We start from the raw sequence: 19,521 nt of genomic DNA, 5'->3' as shown, positions 1-19,521 counted from the left end.
GTTAGCCTCCTCAACATGGGCAAACCCTAGATTTTATCTCCCATTTCACCAAAGAAATTTAAGCAGGTAGCTCACAGGAAGGGCTCCTGAAACCTTTAGTTGAAGGGTTTCTCTGACACACACTTCAGTTGTCAGGGCTCCTGGATTCCTTTCCTGTCCTCTGCACATCACTTCCATTGTTTCAGCACAAAATCAATTTTGTAATGATTTTTTACAAATATGTTTTAGACATAGTGCTCTCTTAACATATTCAAGTTTTTTTCCCTGCCAGTTGTGTCCTTCTAGTTATGAGAGTTGCATGTTGCTTTTCCTTATTGTCAGTATGTTGATTCTGAAAGAAGTTTGAGTTTTATGTGGTATTTATTTTTAACATATAAAGATACATATTTAATATATGTCTCTATATACTTATTATCCAAAATAATTTCCTTTTGACTTATATGAGTCTATGTACAAATCTCTTATAGAGGGTAATTATTAGGTAAAATATTGAAGTATAGATATTTATAAGCAGAAAAATATTTAGAAAGTGCCCTGGATGGTGTGGCTCAGTAGACTGAGCCCTGGCATGTAAACCAAAGGGTCTCCAGGTCAATTCCTAGTCAGGGCACATGCCTGGGTTGCAGGCCAAGTCCCCAGTAGGGCACACATTAGAGGTTACTGCACATTGATGTTTCTCTCCCTCTCTTTTTCCCCCTCTTCCACTCTAAAAATGAATAAATAAAATCTTTTTAAAAATTTAGAAAGCATGTAGACCTAACCACCTTCAGGCAGTGCAGAGACTTGCCTCATAGTACCAGTTAGGATGTGAATTCAGTATTGGCTGAATTGATTAACGAGGTCCCTTTCATGTTTCTTTATGTATAAACCAAACTCTAAATCAAAAGGTATTTTTGCCATATTGCAGTTCGTACTTTTCTCTATTGCTAAACTTTTTACAAAAATTCAAACTAATTAAATGAATAGTCCAAACTTTCAAATAAGCTGTAAGTGGGAAATAGAAATGTGAAATCCCTCAGGAAGGTATCACTCACGATAGCTACCAAATAAGCAAAGTATAGGTAACAACAATGAAAACTAACAGCAGAAAAACAGGTTCACAGAGGAGCAAATACAGTTTTACAGGGAGAGAGACCTGCCAAGCAGAGGGCTCTAGCTGATAAGGTCTGAATTTTCCAAGTCCCAAGCATGAGCCAGGGGAATTGGGAAACAGTTTGAGAGGAAGTACACAAGCCAAGACTGAAGTATTAATTAGGGCTTGTAAATAATGAAACTGAAACCATATACCAAATAGCCATAGATCAATACATTTCTAAAAGACTCCTCATTTCTTCCAGTCTGATCCATTCTATATATTAGTAGGAAACATTAGAAATTTCAATATTATGTGTTTCCACTATGTCACCAAAAATATTTCTAGAATATAGAAGTTTCTGCTTACACTACATATTTTACTTTGGGGTAAAAAACATGTGTAGTGTATCTGTAAAACAACAAAAAAATAGAGAAAATGTTAATGGTAGCTATGATTATAAGTTCAATGGCACTCATTTATCTATAAATATATGAAAGAAAATGTAGGTAATTCTATAACCTTAAAGTAGAAAAGCGTTTTAAGCAGAAACCATAGAGTTGATAATCTATATTTAAGAAGAAGGAAATAGAAGCAAAATGTACATCCACACTAGATCAAGTGAGACTAAATCATGTCGCAACCTCAGAAAACTAATTTGTTTGTCACATTATCTACTATCATATATGAAATTCTTATAATTGTAGTCATTCATTTTGTACTCATTAATAGCATGCTACCTTGAAGCAGGGTAATATCTTATGTTCACATGCTAACACAAAATTACAAATATATTTGTTTGATTATCTTGTCAGAATTACTGTCAGGATTACATTTTAGATTTAAGATGAAGGTTTTAACTTAAAAAGTTTTCATTTTATACTATAATTAATGTGTGTTTTATTTTTTTATTTTTTCATTATTTAGCGAACATTTTGTTTCTGTAATCAAATCCATGTAGACTTAGACCTTACACATTTAATACAGTGTGTTACCTCTGTACAAATGAAAAAAAAAATTATGTTGAACATTTCTAGACCAATATGGCTATTAATTTCTGTTCAGTGCCAACTCTACATGATACAGTTGGGACAGTTTTTCCAAAGATGACAGCACAGCTAATGGGCTATTAACTAAGGACACATGGTATCTGAAGTGATAAAGACAAATTAGACTTCTAGTTCCCTTACAAAAGTCTTGATATCTATTATTATTTTCAATGGGAGACTTATTTAAATGGTGTTTTGGGTAATTTTTATTATGTATGACTTCTTATTTTTTGCTTTGATGCAGCTAAGATATTACAGACCTCACTTAGGACATGATGAAAGGAAGTTTAGGGTTACAAAACTGAAATCTTACAAGGCCACTCTCACAGATCAAAGACTTTAGCTGAAAATAATGGACTAGACTCTGATAATTCACTCTTACAAAGGAATGTGCCTTTTATACAACCCCAGGCTACATTATAATGCTTCTTAGTGATATTTTGTAACTAGGCAAGTAATAGAACTAAAAGATTTTTAATAAACCTATTGTCCCTTAATCTTAATATCTTAACTAAAAGAAAGAATTTATAGAAGCACTCATATATGGCATGTATAATTCCATAAGTAGTAACATGTTTAATACTCTTCAAAATTTTAAATCCTTGAGTTAAGTAATGATTTTAATATGAAAAATAAATTATATCTATACATATGCTCAGTTACATACATGCAAATAAATTATGTATATATACATACATATGAAGTAATTCATAACAGTACTATATTAAACTAGTAATTACTTATGTTATAAACACTATTAAGAACACAGAATTAACCCAAAACAGCACCTGAGCATTCCAATTAAGTTGTGCAATGTTCTTTCATTAAAGATAGTAAATATTATTCATAGCAGAGTTTTTCATCCCCAAGTTTGGTGGTCATTTTTTCATCCTCTGCAGGTTAAAATTATGTGATTATGAGGCTGGCTAAAACCAGCACAATGCCAAAAGCAAGACATTGCCAGCTGAGTTGTATACATATACGAATAAGTGGCATGCACAAACACACATCAGGCTTGTGTGCTAAGTATATAATAAATGACTTACTCTCCTCAACAAACACTAAAGACATGCCTATAGAAAAGTCTAAGATAAAAATTGGTCATAGCAATGACTTTAAAATATCTGTAAGTAATTTCATACAATTTGCTTTAATATGGAGGATGTGTGCACAGTGTATTTAAGAATGAACCTTTACCAAAAATAGCTACTTTTTAAAAACTGAAGCCTACAGTACATTCTAGTTATCCAAAATGTTTGCTTAGGGCCCTCTGAAACAGGGATTATAGTTATTCTAAACCTCTTTGACTGGTTTTCCTTATCTTTTAATGGAAATCCTATCACCCACCTCCAACATTGCTATAAAAATCATATGATTGAGAGAATAAGAAGAAAAGCCATAGGAAGGGAGAAAAATATTTGCAGAAGACACATGTGATAACAGACTATTATCCAAAATATACAAAGAACTGTTACAACCCAAGGACAAAAATATATGAACAACCTGATTTAAAAAATAGGCAAACTCATGAACAGACACCTCAACCAGAGAAGACATACAGATTAAAAGTAGGAATAAAAAAGGATGCTCAGCCCTGGCTGGTATAGCTGAGTGGCTTGAGTGTGGGTCTGAAAAACAAAGGGTCACAGTTTGATTCCCAGTCAGGGCAGGCCAAGTCCCCAGCAAGGGGTGCACTAGAAGCAACCACACACTGATGTTTCTCTCCCTCTCTCCCCTTCCCTTCCCCTCTCTCTAAAAATAATAAAATCTTAAAAGGAAAACTAATTAAAAATAAAAAGATGCTCAATATCATAGGGAATGGCAATCATAGGGAATGGCAAATTAAAACAATGAGAAACACTGACAATGCCAAACGCTGGCCAGGAAATGAAGCAACAGAACTTCTCATTCGTTGTTGATGGGAGTGCAAATGTTACAGCCACTTTGCAAGACAGTGTGACAGTTTCTTGCAAAACTAAACATATTACTATCACATGATCTAGTAACTGAACTCCTGGATATTCACCCAAAAGATCTGAAAACTTATTGCCTACATAAAACATGCACATAGCAGTTTAAAGCAAATTTATTCATATTTGCCAAAATTTAGGTGTCCTTCAGTAGGTAACTGAATAAGCCATGGTATTTCATACAATGAAATATAGTTTAGGGCTAAAGAAAAGAGCTATCAAGCCATGAAAAGATATAGAAGGTTGATAATAATGTGTCAATGTAGGTTTATAACTTATACTAAATGTACAACTCTGGTGAAGGAAGTTAATGGTGAGGAAGGGGCGGAAAGTATATGGAAACTCTGTAATTTCCCCTCAGTTTTGCTATGCACCTAAATATTCTCTAAAATAATTAAGCCTATTATAAAAAATAAAAAAAATATATGTAAAAACCCAATTAAGCAAAGAATATACCAAGAATGTATCACTATGTCTGGTGTCTAGTGTAAACTTACTATATGTTAACTATATTGAATAGTTAAAAATTGAATCCTAAACACCTAGAAGAGAGCCTGACATATAATAGGTACTTGAAAAATAGTTTGACTAAGTAAATGTACAAAATGTCTAATTTTCTGGCTATTTTATATCAAAAATAAAATGAAATTAAACTTAACATTTATAATAAAAATGATATAAACTATCCATGATTTCAAATTTTGCTCTCTGGAAAATAAATAACCAAGGTTGTGTGATGCTTATAATTTCATCCTTGTCTTTTTGCTGGCAGAAATTTTTCTTCTAGCAATACACTATGAAGGCCATATGGAGCAAACATTGACCTGGGTCCATAGGTTTCCACACTGCAACAAACCAATGAGATGTCATCTTCCCTTTGATGGTGGCTGACACCTTATGCTTCAGAGTAAGGCAAATCCATACCCCACTCATAAAGCACTCAACTGGGCAGTGCAATGTAATATACTGGGGTATTTCCCCCTGACCTAAGGAGAGGATGGGACCTGATCACCCTTACATATTGAAAATAGGCAAGTGGAACCATTTGTCTTTCAGGCTTAATTTCCTCTTGAACCTTACCAAGTTATTTGCTTCTAAAAGTATTCTAGCAGTAGTTTTCATAAGATCACAATTCTATATTTTACAGGTGCTGCCATCTTTTCATTTAATGATGTTAACTTCAGCATTATTTAAAGGAAACAACCTCTCTAAACAAATTAGAATATCTAAGGCAAGTCAGAAAAAGAATATGGCCTCAACTGTTTATTTTTTTAAAAGATTTTATTTATATATTTTTAGAGAGGGAAAGGAGGGAGAAAGAGAAAGAGAGAGAAACATCAATGTGAGGTTGCTGGGGGTCATGGCCTACAACCCAGGCAAGTACCCTGACTGGGAATCGAACCACAACACTTTTGTTCTCAGCCCGCACTCAATCCACTGAGCAATGGCAGCCAGGGCTTCAAGTGTTTATTTTTAAAAATATTTCATCTTAAATTATTTGATGAGCATTTGCCTTTCATTAGTATGACCTAATTGTTATGTGCTAACAATATTTTTGCCCTGCAAAAATTTTCATGTAATTTGTAAGTGGTCAAAGGGAGGATAATAGCAGAGAGATCATAGAAGTACTGGGGCATAATAACATAAGATTTTAGGTTTATTTTAAGTTATATTGTAAGCCATAGGAGAGTATAGAGTGGAGGAGCAGCATTGTTTAATTTCTATACTAAAAGGGTCATCTTGTCTCTGTGGAGAATAGACTATAGAAAGATAAGAATAGCAAGTGAAGGTGTAAGCAACAACACGGTTAAAAGGCTTTTTTCCAGTATCCAAGCATGAGATGAGGGTGGCCTGGCTGGATGAGTATTAGAAATGGTAAAGATAATGAGATCTTGGATATAGTTTAATTGACAGTATTTCACAAACACTAGATGAAGCTTATGATTGGGATGTGAGATGTAAGGAAAAGAGAAGCCAAGGTGAATGTGTAACTCTATTACATATAATATGCTTTTAACTGATAGTTGTGCTAATGTGATTATTTATGTATGCATTCTAAGAAATTAATACTTTATCTGGGTCTTTAAAAAATCCACAAGTTGTTGGGCTTCAGATATTCAAGCACATAATAAACAAATTTGTTTCCAGTGCTTCAAATTGGTCATATTCCCACACATGTACACATAATGTGTAGAAAGCTGACAATTTCAGAACAACTCAAATAACCTCACAGCATTGTTCCCTTCTTTCGGTTATAGTAAACTCAGCCTGATTTAGAATGTTCTAATTTCACCACGGGGATTCATTATCTTGCTATCATTATGTGTCATGTTTAAATAGTAACTTTCAGTAACTAAAACTTTTAAAGAATCCATGTGCATTTTCATAGGGAAATAATATTTTTTCAGGAAATTGGTATCCAGTTACTAACTTTCCCAAAAGAAGACACCTACTAAGAACGTCTCCAGGTGTCTGAGCTCAAATTAAACAAAAACAAAAACAAATAAACAAAGAAAAAAAAAAAAAAACTAGGGCCCAGCAGTCATTTCTACAAAGGAGTTCTCAAGCAAATTGTGGATGAGGGAAAAGCCTGCACTAAACAACCTGCCTCCACACTGAAGTGCCTGCCTGCACTGTGTTTCTGCAATCTGAGCTAGCCCTTATAAAGGAGTTCCTGGAATCCTATTTTAACCAATAGGACTGAGGCTTTCCCCATCCAATTGGAGCCGCACAGCTACAACCAATCAGAGAGGCTCTATTCTGACCAATCAGGACAGTGACGTTTGGACCAATCAAACTGCAAAGATTTGGAGAACTCATATGCATGAGCACAGACCAATAGTGGGCCAGGGTCGAGGACTTATAGCCATCTGAGCCAGCTCCCCTATTGCTCTGAAAGCGTGCTTTCACTTCCCACCAAAGACTGTGTCTTTCTGGTGGAGCTGAAATACCAAAGATGTCTTTCTGGAGAAGCAGAGCAGACCAGTGCAGGCCAGACCAGATTGGCACAGAATGGAGAAGACCAGCATAGTGCAATGCTATGAAGGAGCAGAAAGGACCATAGAGGAGTATAGCAGAGCCGTCTATCCAGAAAGGGGCCTGGCCCCAGGCCCTCCTGGGTTCAGAGCTGCCTCACAGCAATACTGTATCACAATTGAGCTGTTTTGCACTGAATAAAATTTCTGTCTTCACCACATCCCAAGTTGGGGATTACTGTTGGTGCTGCATTGACACCAACAACTATTGGTTGACATATGTAAGGCCTAAATCAAATAAAAAGTGTATGCTATATATTTTCAGATGTTGTATAAAGAATCAAAAGGGACTTGTCCCTTTCTCATGTCAACACACTGTTTTCTAATTAAGACCCAGCTTTACATAAATGATAATTAAAACTAATTTTATCAAATACCTTCCATTAACCAAAAATGTATTGTTTTAAAAACCAGCCTTTAGAATGAATTAAATTATCTGTATATTTTGAAAAATGATATTTAGTTTGTATTTAGTCTCTTCTCACTTCAAACCCCAAACACCCTAATTTGAAAAGTCATATGATCCCCATGTTCATTCAGCGTTATTTATAAAAGCCAAGATATGAAAGCAACCTATGTGCCCATCAACAGATGATGGGATAAAAAAGAAGTGGTCCATATGTATATATTTAAATATGTCAGAAAAATGATATTTTACTATTTGCAACTACATGAACAGATTATGCTAAGTAAAATAAGTGAAACATGATTTCACTTAAATGTGAAATCTAAAAAATAAACACAGCAGGAACATACTCATAGATACAAAGAACATTTTGATAGTTACCAGCTGGGAAGGGGGTTAGGGCGATGGGTAAAAAATTGGAAGGGAAGAAGTACAAACTAGTAGTTACAGAATAGACATGGGGATGTAAAGTACAGCATAGGGAATACAGTCAATAATTTTGTAATAACTATGTATGGTCAGATGGGTACTAGATTTATTATGGTGATCACTTCATAAGTTATATAAACATCTAATCACTATATTGTATACCTGAATAGTCTTGTATGTCAACTGTAATTGAAAAAAAAGTTTAAAAATACATTTTTCAAATTTTACCTTTGTAATGGTTCGATTTTGAAGCAATTTTATTTTCTACGGACAAATAATACCTACCATTTAACAATTCTATTAAGCTATGTTATCATTAGACAATGTGGCATACTTATGCAACCTATATGGAATACATATATGTGGAATTATTTGTTTATATCTGCCTTTCCAGCACTGCATACTTCATGACAACAAGGAAACCATTCTGACTTGCTTGTCATTGTGCATCTAGGTTCCTGTATATGAACTAAGTATTCAACAGGATTTGGAGAAGAGTAGTGATATGATATGATTTACATTTTAATCATCTAAGGAAAGAAGAGAGAGAAGAAAGAATGAAGAAAAAAGACAGAAAAAGGAAGGGAAGTAAAGGAATGGAGGAAAGGAGTTAAGAAGAGGAAGATGACCTTGTGGGAATCAGATCTGAGAGTTTGTTTCAGCTCTTTAAAAGGTCTATCTGCACTTGCCTGTCTGTCTATCTATCTACCTATCTATCTATTTATACATGTTATTTATATATAAATATAAGCTATTTATATTAAATAGTATATAACTACAAACATAAAAACATACATTATACATAATAGTAATAAGCAATATATATACACATGTACATATAGCACATGCATGATATATAATATCTGTAATTATTGATCTAATATAAAGTATATCAATGCCCAGTTTTACAAAAGTAGTTAAATATCACCATCCTACATAAGAAAATACAAGTGAACATTCCTCTGTCTGGGAGTAAAGAACTGTAGTACTCTTAATACTTCATATAGTTATAAAATACCTTGAGAGCCTGGGAAGGCAAGGTCTCAGTTCTAATATTTATATATATATTTTACTGAATCTTCTATATAGAGAGTCATAAGAAAACTATTATCTAATTACTATGGAAGTGACATTCAACTCTATGTGCAGTAGAAAAAAAGATCATTCAAATATATACCTTAGGTAGTTAAATTGGAAAACTGCAATTGCATTTCCCCAAGAAATGTAATCATGATCATTTTATTTGCAACACATTACTGCTACAACAGTGATAGGCCTCTCCTTAAAATATTCTGTGCTATAAATATGCAGTAATGTATGGCAAAAACAATCAACAAGAATATGAGAGTCGAGTTTTGCTATGATGTACCTTATTATTGCATTCTATATAGAGCAATCATGTTTTCTTCTGTTAAAATATTTGGGTAATAGCAGCATGAAAAGGCTAAAAAATTTCAGTCACCACATCAATAGTTCCTGTATGTAAAGATAATATGTACTATACAGAGAAAGATAATATGTACCATACAGAGATAATATGTACCATTATAAAAGAAAAAGTAAAATGTCTTAAAATAATTAGACTACACATACCTACTGAAAATTTGTCCTTTTTTAGAGTACATAAATTAATCCACAGATGATCCAAGGCATTTAAACCACTTGGGTTTAGTGTCTTTAGCATGATGCTCACCTTAATCTAACATGTTTCATAGTCTGTTGTGTACGTGTTTTATCCATAGCTAGTCTGTAAAGTGCTCGAGAGCAGACTGTTAGTTGTGTTTGTTCCCACTGAAGTTCTTTCCATAATGATCAAAAAAATAGATCTCGTATGATTTGACCAAGGTAATAACAGAATTTACTTTTTCCCTTTATTTATGAGTTTTTCGAAATGTTATTTTGTATTTAAAGTCACATACTGTAATACCATTCTCATTTGGGGATAAGTAAACAGCAAAATTTGATATTAAAAAATGGAAGCTAGCACATGTGTTTTTATATGCATGTAAATATAATAACTAATACTTTCATGATAATTAAAAGCTCAGAATTGAAATTAAGTGTTGGGGTTGGTTGATATCATTAGTCTACTTCTATCTCTGCACAAAAATTAGCAATGTCCTGAAAAGAAAATACTTATTTTTAAACAGGACTAGATAATTATGCTGAATGCTGAGTAATATATAGAAATAAAATACAACCATTACCTATACCTACATATGAAATAATTAGTTATATTAATAAACTTAATTCCATAGTAAATAGTAAAAACACTATAATTTGATATAAGCAGAAAAATGACATCTCAGTAAGATGATTTTAAATAGAAATTCAGCCCAAATTGGTAGAAACAAGTATGCACTTGTCTATCCATCTCACAAGCAGCTCAAACATAAGCCAAACGGAATACTACTTCCAACCCTAATAAGCTCCTACTCCAATTTGCCTATATTAATAAATAATGTCATCATCCAATCTGTTTGCTTAAGCAAAAACATGGGTATTGTATATATTATTTTTCTCTCTTTTTCCTTGTTCACATCCAGTGATTTCTAAAACCTAGATTTGAATTTTTCATTGGAGATGTGACATAATAAATGTTTCACAGAATGACAGATAGATGGATATATAGATAGATACTTAGCATTCTCTTCTAATGTTTTTAACAGTGATAGAGCTGATTGAATTCATATATTAGATATCAAAAGCAAAGTTTAAAGTACCATATCAATCAATTCTATGACTGTAGTGTTAACTGGAGTTGGGTAATTTTAAATATAAAGTTTTCAAAACTTTCTCACAGAAATTCATCCTTTACAGATATTATATTATACATATTAGTGGAAGAGAAATTTTAATTACATTACTTTAGATTATGTTAACTAATAATTTATTTTAAGGAAACCATATCTATGTATAGGCATATAAACTTGTAGGATAAGGCAAGCTATGAACTGAGAAGGAAAGCTACGAATTATTTGTAGAGTCCCCTATATAGCCTGTGTTTAAAATTAAAATAAAAAATTAAAAGATATAAGTCCTAAATATTAATACATTCAGAAATTATTACTGAGAGTGATAACCATCTATAAGCTTGATAATTGCTATTGAATTATTGTTGCACACATATAAGAATCTTTCTCTAAAGGGTAGAGTAAGAAGAACCTACTTTTCATATGCCTTTAGCCTTTAAGAATTGCTTCTCTTTTCATATATTAGCTACATTTATGAACTATGCTAGAATTCAATGCTCATAAGAAACCAGATTTGACATATATGTTCAGACATGCAATTAGACCAGCTCTTTGTCCATTTTAATCCTAATACAAGGGTTTCTAATTTAAGCATTCAAATTAAATTGAACCCTATAAGGTCTGTCAGTTTCACCCACAAAGCTCTTTTGTTAGACAGTTCTATCAAAAGTTAGACAATTTGTTTTACTAAGAAAAGAACTGATCAGTAGAAAAAATAAATTGTATCCTTAATGCATGGACAGATCACTGGATTACTGCTAATGTATTATTAGTCAAGCAGAATCTCCTTTTGTGGGAGCCTCACAGTCCATGTCATAAACTGATTAAAAATCAGTGAACAAGTACTTTCTACCTTTGTTGTATATTAATGAGAAACAGTCTATCCCAGAAAGTTTTACTGAACTAGTAACCTTTAGCTTCCTCAAACTAGAGCATATTATAGCTGTACGAGCACAAAAAAAAGTTTTCTCTGTCAGCCTTTCATATAGAAAAGTATATTTTCAAATTGAATTTATTTCAATTAGTTAAACCATTTAATATTTGATTGTGAGCTTTCATACTCATTTTCTGATGTATGTGCACGTCACGAAATAGTGTTGTCCTCTTTATGTACAGATGTTCGTTCATATCAGGCAGGAGGAAAGGGCATTGTGAGGGGTGGGAGGCAGGGAGGGTTATAGGGTAGGTGAGAGAGAGGGACAAGGGAGAAAGAATTTTCCAGAAAATGACAGTTACAGAATGGTATTGTGACTCAAAAAGATGACTAGTCAACTTTCCAATAATGGATAAAAGCCTGAAAAAGGGTTATTTAAAAACCATAAATGGTCAATGGACTTATAAATTATACACACACACACACACATATATGCACACACACTAACTGCTTATTAATATTTTTAATCAATCTGTTGTTTGAGCCATATACACATTTAAAATATTTGCTAACAAGATCATGTCAGAATGGACATTTTTAGTGAACACACAGAATAGATTGTTTTCCTTTACTGTCAAAAAATATATAAATTTTCACTGTGATACAAGTGCTGACAGAGGAGGCCAATCACCTAGAAGCAATAACTGGACACTCAGCTAGTTGGAACAGCTGGAAAATCCTGGCAAGTGCCCAGAGAAAAGATTGTCAAATATTAATATGTCTCTGAACCGTTTGTGGTGCTATCAAGGTGTAGATTTCTAGCATATTGGCCGGAAATAGTTATCCAGAGGTCCATTCGGGTGGAAGTGATGCAGAGAGGTCTGATAGGATCACTGGGAGGAGTAGGCAGGAGGAGGTTTCTTGAGGCAACGGTAAACAGTCTAGGATGGGACTGGATGAGAGGCTGAGTGCCTCCAGAGCACATGAAATTATGGGCCAAAAGATCTAAAAAAGGGGGCACAGACAGGCTCTTTGGTTCTCCTTCCCCAAGGATGCCAGGATGATCATGCTGCAGCTGCCTGCATTTCCCAAAGGACAGTATTTTGGATGGGAAGGAACTCCAAGTGCAGCCTAGAATGGGCCTGGCCTGGCAGAGGGTGGCAAGATTATTCCCTGGGTGTTCTAGAGGGGACAAGCTCTGAAGCAGAAGCCTGACATTCTTCCAAAATTGTGTAGCTTTTGTGTCTTATGTTGTTTTAGTTTGTAAACTAACCCTATAGAAATTAAAAATTAACAGGAAGAAGGATAGGAGAACTCAGGTATTTTAAAGAGTTTAGCCTTAATTGATAGGCTTACATGATTAAAGCTATAAATGATTAAGGTATGTGGAAAGCTATCATTCCAAAATTGTGTAGCTTTTGAATAAAGACTCCTTTCCTTTATCACCAAACCTTTGACTCTGGAATTTTTCCTAGGGGGTGGGAATAGGTAGCAGGATGCTACTTGCTGTTCAGTAGGAGCAAGGGGCAGTGGTAATCTGTATTCTGTCAAGCATCTCACAGGACTCTGCTGCAAGTAGTGTGGGGGTCCTGTCTGCAAAACTTTCCCTTAGCAATGGAACACTTGCAATTATTCTATATAAGGATTTATGGCCTACATAGATTATTAGAGCAACCATCAGTAAAACAAAATGCTTACAAAATGGGGATTATTGTCCTTTTTCCAGTTCAATATCAGGCCTAGAATCACAAACTCATTCAGTTTGTGGTCCTCAAACTCAAATAATAGTTTGCTTTGTCAAAGCTAAAACAAAATGATTCCCATATAGCAGGGGGCATCAAACTCATTTTCACTGGGGGCACATTAGCCTCCCGGTTGTCTTCAAAGGGCTGAATGTAGAGCTCCTTACCCCTAGTTAAGGAGTAGTTCTATTTATACAGTCCCCAAATCACATTCACTCCTTTGAAGGCAACTGCAAGGCTGATCTGGCCCCCAGTGAAAATGAGTTTGATGCCCCTGACATACAGCTTCTAACAAACAAGGCTTCAGGTCTCTCTCATGGAAAGCAGAATAGGCTCTTAAAACAAGAACTGATTGGAAGAATACTGAAGAAAATGAATTGCAGCGCCATTTTTTTCTTTATGCAACACTATTGAATAATCATCTGAACCTGACAATTTATTTCCTAAATGGTCTTCGGCAACACTTCACATTTTCTCTGTAGAAATTAAAAAAAAAGTTTCAGAGGATTTTGCTTATTTGTGAAAATTTTTGCTAATTATGATACTCAAAGTCTAAATTAGGTCTGATTTGGTCACCCCAAAACATATAATATTACAGTATATTGTATTAATCCTTAAATGCCTTCTTAATTACTATTGCCTTTTTAATACATTGTTTATCTTTTTTCTTCTAAATGGATCCAATTAAGTTTTGATTGGCTTTTTTCCCCTCTGAAATTATAAAGTAACCCTTATCTTTTTTGCTCTTAATAGATTTGTTCATTCAGCATAAAGGGGAACTCAGCTGTACTAATCTAAACCATAAACTTGCCCATGGCATTTGTTAAATACTCTAAAGGTGTTTGTACCTATTTACTTATTATTTTCTAAGCCCTTAATTAGTTCAGCTAACTGATTTTCTTTTCTTCTTAGATTGATAGAATTCTGTAAATCGAGGACACCAGTGTCAATAGTGGTTGCTATAAACTGCATTCACTTTCTTCTGCAACTCCTACCTTATAGGAATTTATTCTGGGGGGCAATATGTCTTTGGGGACCAATCTTAAAATGTAAGTCTTGAATGACATTTTGATTCACATATATCTTTTTTAAATTCAGTCCTGATTAGCTGCTCTAAGACAAAATGATGGTAAAGTTGTAAGTTAGTAGCAAATGTATTCTCTTTTCCTGTTTTCTATAATGGTAATAAGGGGCAATTTTAACTTGTCACAACTGAGGTAGACAAAAACTAATAAATAGGGTTTCTATTTGTACAGCTGATAGTGCCTACTGTCCCTGAATGGTATGGAATTAGTTCTGGACCAAACACAGGTAATCCACCTTGTATTAATGAGGAATTGATAGTATAAAAATAAGAGCAAAAGATCAAAGTGGTGCATCAGAGTTCTTAAAACTGCATGTGAATGCTTTAGAAAAAATGGATGAGTGCTACTTTTAAGGTGTCATTTTAAAGTAATTTTCAAAATACAATGTAATTCCGATGGATTTTGAAGTATTGAAAACAGTTTTTCAACTTGCCAAATAACAAATTTATTGGACTATCAGAAAATGAATTTTGCCTTAGCTGAACATTTAAAAATCTATAAAGTTTTTTATTGTATGTTTGTAAGAGTTAAAACCTAAATATTCATAGACACTTGGCCAAATTCAATTAACATCAGTATTCTTCCATGTCATTTTTATAACTGAAAATTGTCCGTCTAAAATGGTGAAACAAACTTTATGATAGGGATTTTTAAGATCATGTATATGAATATTACAGTCATCATTGACAATTTAAATATTTGTAATAGACCATTCTGCGTGGTGTGGGCCCAGCTCCCAATTGGGAGATGCACAGGACCCACGCCCACAGATAGGTTCTCCTGTGGGGAATCAGGCCTGCAAAGTACCTAGGCTGCTATGAGTCTTGCTTTTTGCTAAAACTCCCTCACCCTGAATTGAGGACATTTACTGCAAAGCAACTTCCTAAAAACCATGCTAAACCTTCCAAGGATGAGTGTAACCAGTTCAACTACTTTTGCCTTTTCATTTGCAAATATCCCTCTTCTGTGATGTGATTAGCAGCATTGGCTCCTTTGTTTTCTGTATAGGATAACTACCTAAAGCAAGCCTGTGCATAGTTAATGAGGACCTTCTTGTAATGTGCCCAGTAAGACAACAAAAGCTCTTTGAAACAGGAGCTGAGGCTTTTTGCTCCCCTTGAGAGAAAAGCCATGCTGTCCTTTTTCCTCCACCTGACTCAGGTAGTCTGTGTGACTGTCTCATTTCATCCACAATGATGTGGATGCTATGGGCCGGTGTCTGCATCAATATTGAATATATTTATGATTAGTTATGTGTCCATTAAGATACACTTGTAATCTGATATTATCAACTGCAATATTATTAATTCATTCAGCATAGCCCTTTATAAATGTTCTATCAGTCCTTTCATTTTGATTTAGTGTATTTTCAAAATTTCATCAGATAGAGAACTAAAAAGTTCAATCATTTGATTAACTTAGAGTGATATTTGACAGAGAATTGGGGATAATTTGTGTTGAACTAAAAATGAATATAAGACACCATAAAAGTGTGTTTAATATGGAAGAACTAAAAAGCAACAAGACCAAAGTAGCTGAGCAGAGAGACTAACTAACAGTTGCTACAAATATGCCTGCATGAACCATCCAAACCAAAGAAGACTATGATTAGGGAGTTTTATAGGATTTGATGGGAAGAATAAAAATTGCCACAGTACATTAAACTATTAGAACTTGTCAGGGATACATTCGAGAGGGTAAGACAACCTTTACAGCCTGTGTAACTGCTGTGAAAAATGAATCATCTCAACTGATCACTATGGGGGAGGAGATGCTGTTATTAATAGGTTACAAGATAAAGAAAGATTAATATTACTTATTTCAAAATGTAAACAATAGAAAGCAGATAACCTACTTGATTCTATATTATAACCATAATTATCAGAGAACAGTTGTTGCAAATCCAAATATGCATAATTTTAGTGAATTCCATTATCTAGATTAAAGACAATTTCTACATAAACTTGAAAATATGATAGATAATTTACAAAGAGCAAATTAAAAAAAAATTGAAGTTACCCATATAGGTGTACTCCCACCTCCCACCAACCTCCCACTGCCCCCAATGCCACGCATACACATAAATACTAACACCGCACTATATAAAACAGGGTATCATTGACCTAGGAATCCTACAACATACAGATAAATTCATACCTACAAGATAAAAGTTAAGCAAAGATGCTGAGTATATAATCAATCAATAAAAACTACCTATAGAGCAAATAATCAAAAAACATAACTTTAAAAATATAGACCATGTGCCACTGATGGAAATAGACTCCAACTATAAGTCAGTCTGGCTGAAAATTATAATCAAATGAATCATTCTTCTATGATTAAGTAACAATTTATAGAGGAATGTTTTAAATAACATCACAGGAAGCATCAGCAAATTCCAACTGTTTGGGAACTTTTACAAAATAGGCACTCAACATAAGCCAGGCCAACCTGTTGGGTGTCCCAGATTCTCCAACCTTGTACTGATTAACAGAGTACTAAAAAAATGATAATAATAATGACAACTAAAATTAGGAGGGGCTGATTTGCCAATTCAATTGTACTTCAGTGACTCAAAGATATTTTGATTAAAAATAAAATGAAAACAGACTGACAGAGGCCAGAGGGGATGGGGGAGGGGGATGGAAAAGGGAAGTGATTAGTCAAAGAACCTGGGTGAATGACCCAGGGACATGGACAATAGTATAGGGATTGGCTGTGGGAAAGGTGGGGGGGGGGGGGCTGGGCAGAGGAAGGCAAAGGGGGAAAAATAGGGAGAGTTGTAATAGAATAGCAATAAAAAAATGAAAGTGTAAGAAACATTTATTTATGCCAATCTTTCTAGAAATCCAGAATTTTCTCAATAGCTTTCAGAATAAAAAATAGCACACAGGAGTAAAATAGTATGTTTACTCAAATAACAAAATTGATGTAAGATATACAAAACTGTCACAAGAATATTTGAATACATCTTTTGGTTTGGAATATACAATAATTTATGTTTACTTTTGTTAAAAACAATATTTTTGAAATAATATTTTCCTCTCAATTTTTCCAAGATAAATATGTTATCAGGGAAACAATGAATACTAAGAGTAACTTACATTTTACAGTAATATGACTTTTTATAGTGCCTCAATCTTACAAAGATAATTTATTTCAAGTAATCCTACCAAAGTAATTTTTCATCCCAGCTGTTTTTCCACTAAAATGATAAACATGCTTTATCTTCTGTAATCTATAAAAGATAGATAAATTTTCTGATTTTCAGGCTTGGAATGTTTCAAAGATGACACTCCAAAGTATCTAATTCACATTTAAATATATTGCTTTGGAAATCAGGAAATAAACAGAAAGGCTTATTTTCGTATCTTTTGTGCATCAAGACCAGAAATTATAGAATACTAATTTGTTTACACAAGTTACTAGAATTACTGCTTGTTCTAGATTTAAAAAGTTTGTAACACAAATTATCTTACTACAATATTTGGTGAGTTCCTATTAATACAAAATAATCTTATATTTACTCATAAAAGTGATAAATTCAATAAGTAGAAAAATATTTTACCACATATTTGAGTAAATGACAAAGAAGTATATTGGATATTTTGTTTAAAGCTTTAGTTTGTAAACTTACATATTTTTGTTTTACCTTTTTTTCATAATACTTGTGATAAATATACCATATATATTCTCTTGCTGTTGTCTAAATATTTTTAATCTGAGGAGTTATTGGTCTGATCAAAAGCTACCATTAACTAGGAATTACAATAAAGGTGGCTTATAATCTATGAAAACTTCACCACAACAATGTGGCCAGTTGTTATTATTAAAATATTCTGTTAAAATAATCAGTAAACACTATTCAAAGTGAAAATAATGGGATAAAATTGAATGTGTCTCTTTTTTATGGTCATTCATAAACCTAATTATCATCTGATTAAAGTTTACCAAAGCAAATAGATCAAGAACAATTAATGTACAGCTGTAGAAATTATGCCCTTAAATAAATTAAATTTAAACAAGTAAAGGCAAAAGTATGTAAATTATTAGAAATAGATATTTGGAAGAGCTGACTGGTCATTTCTTACTAATAAAATATTACTTGAAGACCTGGATACCCAGGTATCTTGAGTTACATCCACCAGCCCCTCCTGGGATCAAGAAGGGGGAAGGATGTAAATACCCAACTATTTGGGTGTTAACTATTGCAGGTAGAGGAGAAAATAAAGCATGTTTAAAGAAAGCATTCACTGCTTGAGCTGGTGGACTCCCTGGCAGGCCACAGAGATCATCTGCACTCCTCACACATGGCTGAGTTGAAGGAATACAGATCTTTTTACAACTTTTTTGAGCTTTAACATCATGGTATGGTCTCTTGCTTCTTGCAGCCTAAGGGCCCACAAAATGTCAGAGGAAAGGACACAGGACTTCAATCCTTCAGTCCTCCCAGCTAAGCTCTGGCAGCTATTGTGGTAAGCTGCATTGGTTGGCTTGGCAGAAGGGGAAAAATATGTTACTGTAAGAATGAAACCAGTAGTGTAGTAATTGATCCCTAAAGCTGTTTTGCAGACCTAAAACATTGTAGTTCTGTCTTTATCAAATGACTATTAATGTTATGTGTTAGCTAGAAAAATCCCAATGCTTTCAGGATAATATCTAGATAACCCACAAGCCAAAGTTTAATAGATACTAAATAAAACAGATTACCATGACCAATATAGCATAACAGAAATAGAATCAGGAAAGTTGCCTGAAAGTGCTGTGTTAGAGTTTGGGCTCCTCCACATAATAAATGCATTACTTTTGGAAAATTACTTAACTCTGGGCCTCAGTATTGTCATCTATACAACAGAAATATGTCTTTAGTGATGTGACCTTCACAGGTTTTTTTTGTGTGTGGAAAATAAATGAAGACTAGCACAGTCTAGCATCTAGCACCCAATGACTGTAGAGCTGTGTATACACACACACCCCCCCAATATATATTTGTGTGTGTTCTTGTGCAATTCAATACTTCACTAGTATGTATTATTGTATTCTAATAAAAGTATATCTACTGATGTGGTGTTACCAATTATCTACTGAGATTGAAGACTCTAAGAT

The 19,521-nt window shown here is 33.8% G+C and overlaps 1 protein-coding gene across 16 annotated transcripts in view; it reads right to left on the bottom strand.

Annotated features, from left to right (window-relative positions):
- The window catches only part of PTPRD (protein tyrosine phosphatase receptor type D), a 1,502,332-nt gene that overhangs the window by 1,257,300 nt on the left and 225,511 nt on the right, over positions 1 to 19,521 (bottom strand). The window lies entirely within an intron of this gene.

This window comes from Phyllostomus discolor, chromosome 3, assembly GCF_004126475.2.
Source record: "Phyllostomus discolor isolate MPI-MPIP mPhyDis1 chromosome 3, mPhyDis1.pri.v3, whole genome shotgun sequence".
In the NCBI taxonomy this organism is placed as follows: domain Eukaryota; kingdom Metazoa; phylum Chordata; class Mammalia; order Chiroptera; family Phyllostomidae; genus Phyllostomus; species Phyllostomus discolor.
Note: the sequence above shows the minus strand (reverse complement) of the source record. Positions and strands in the feature narration are given on the sequence as shown.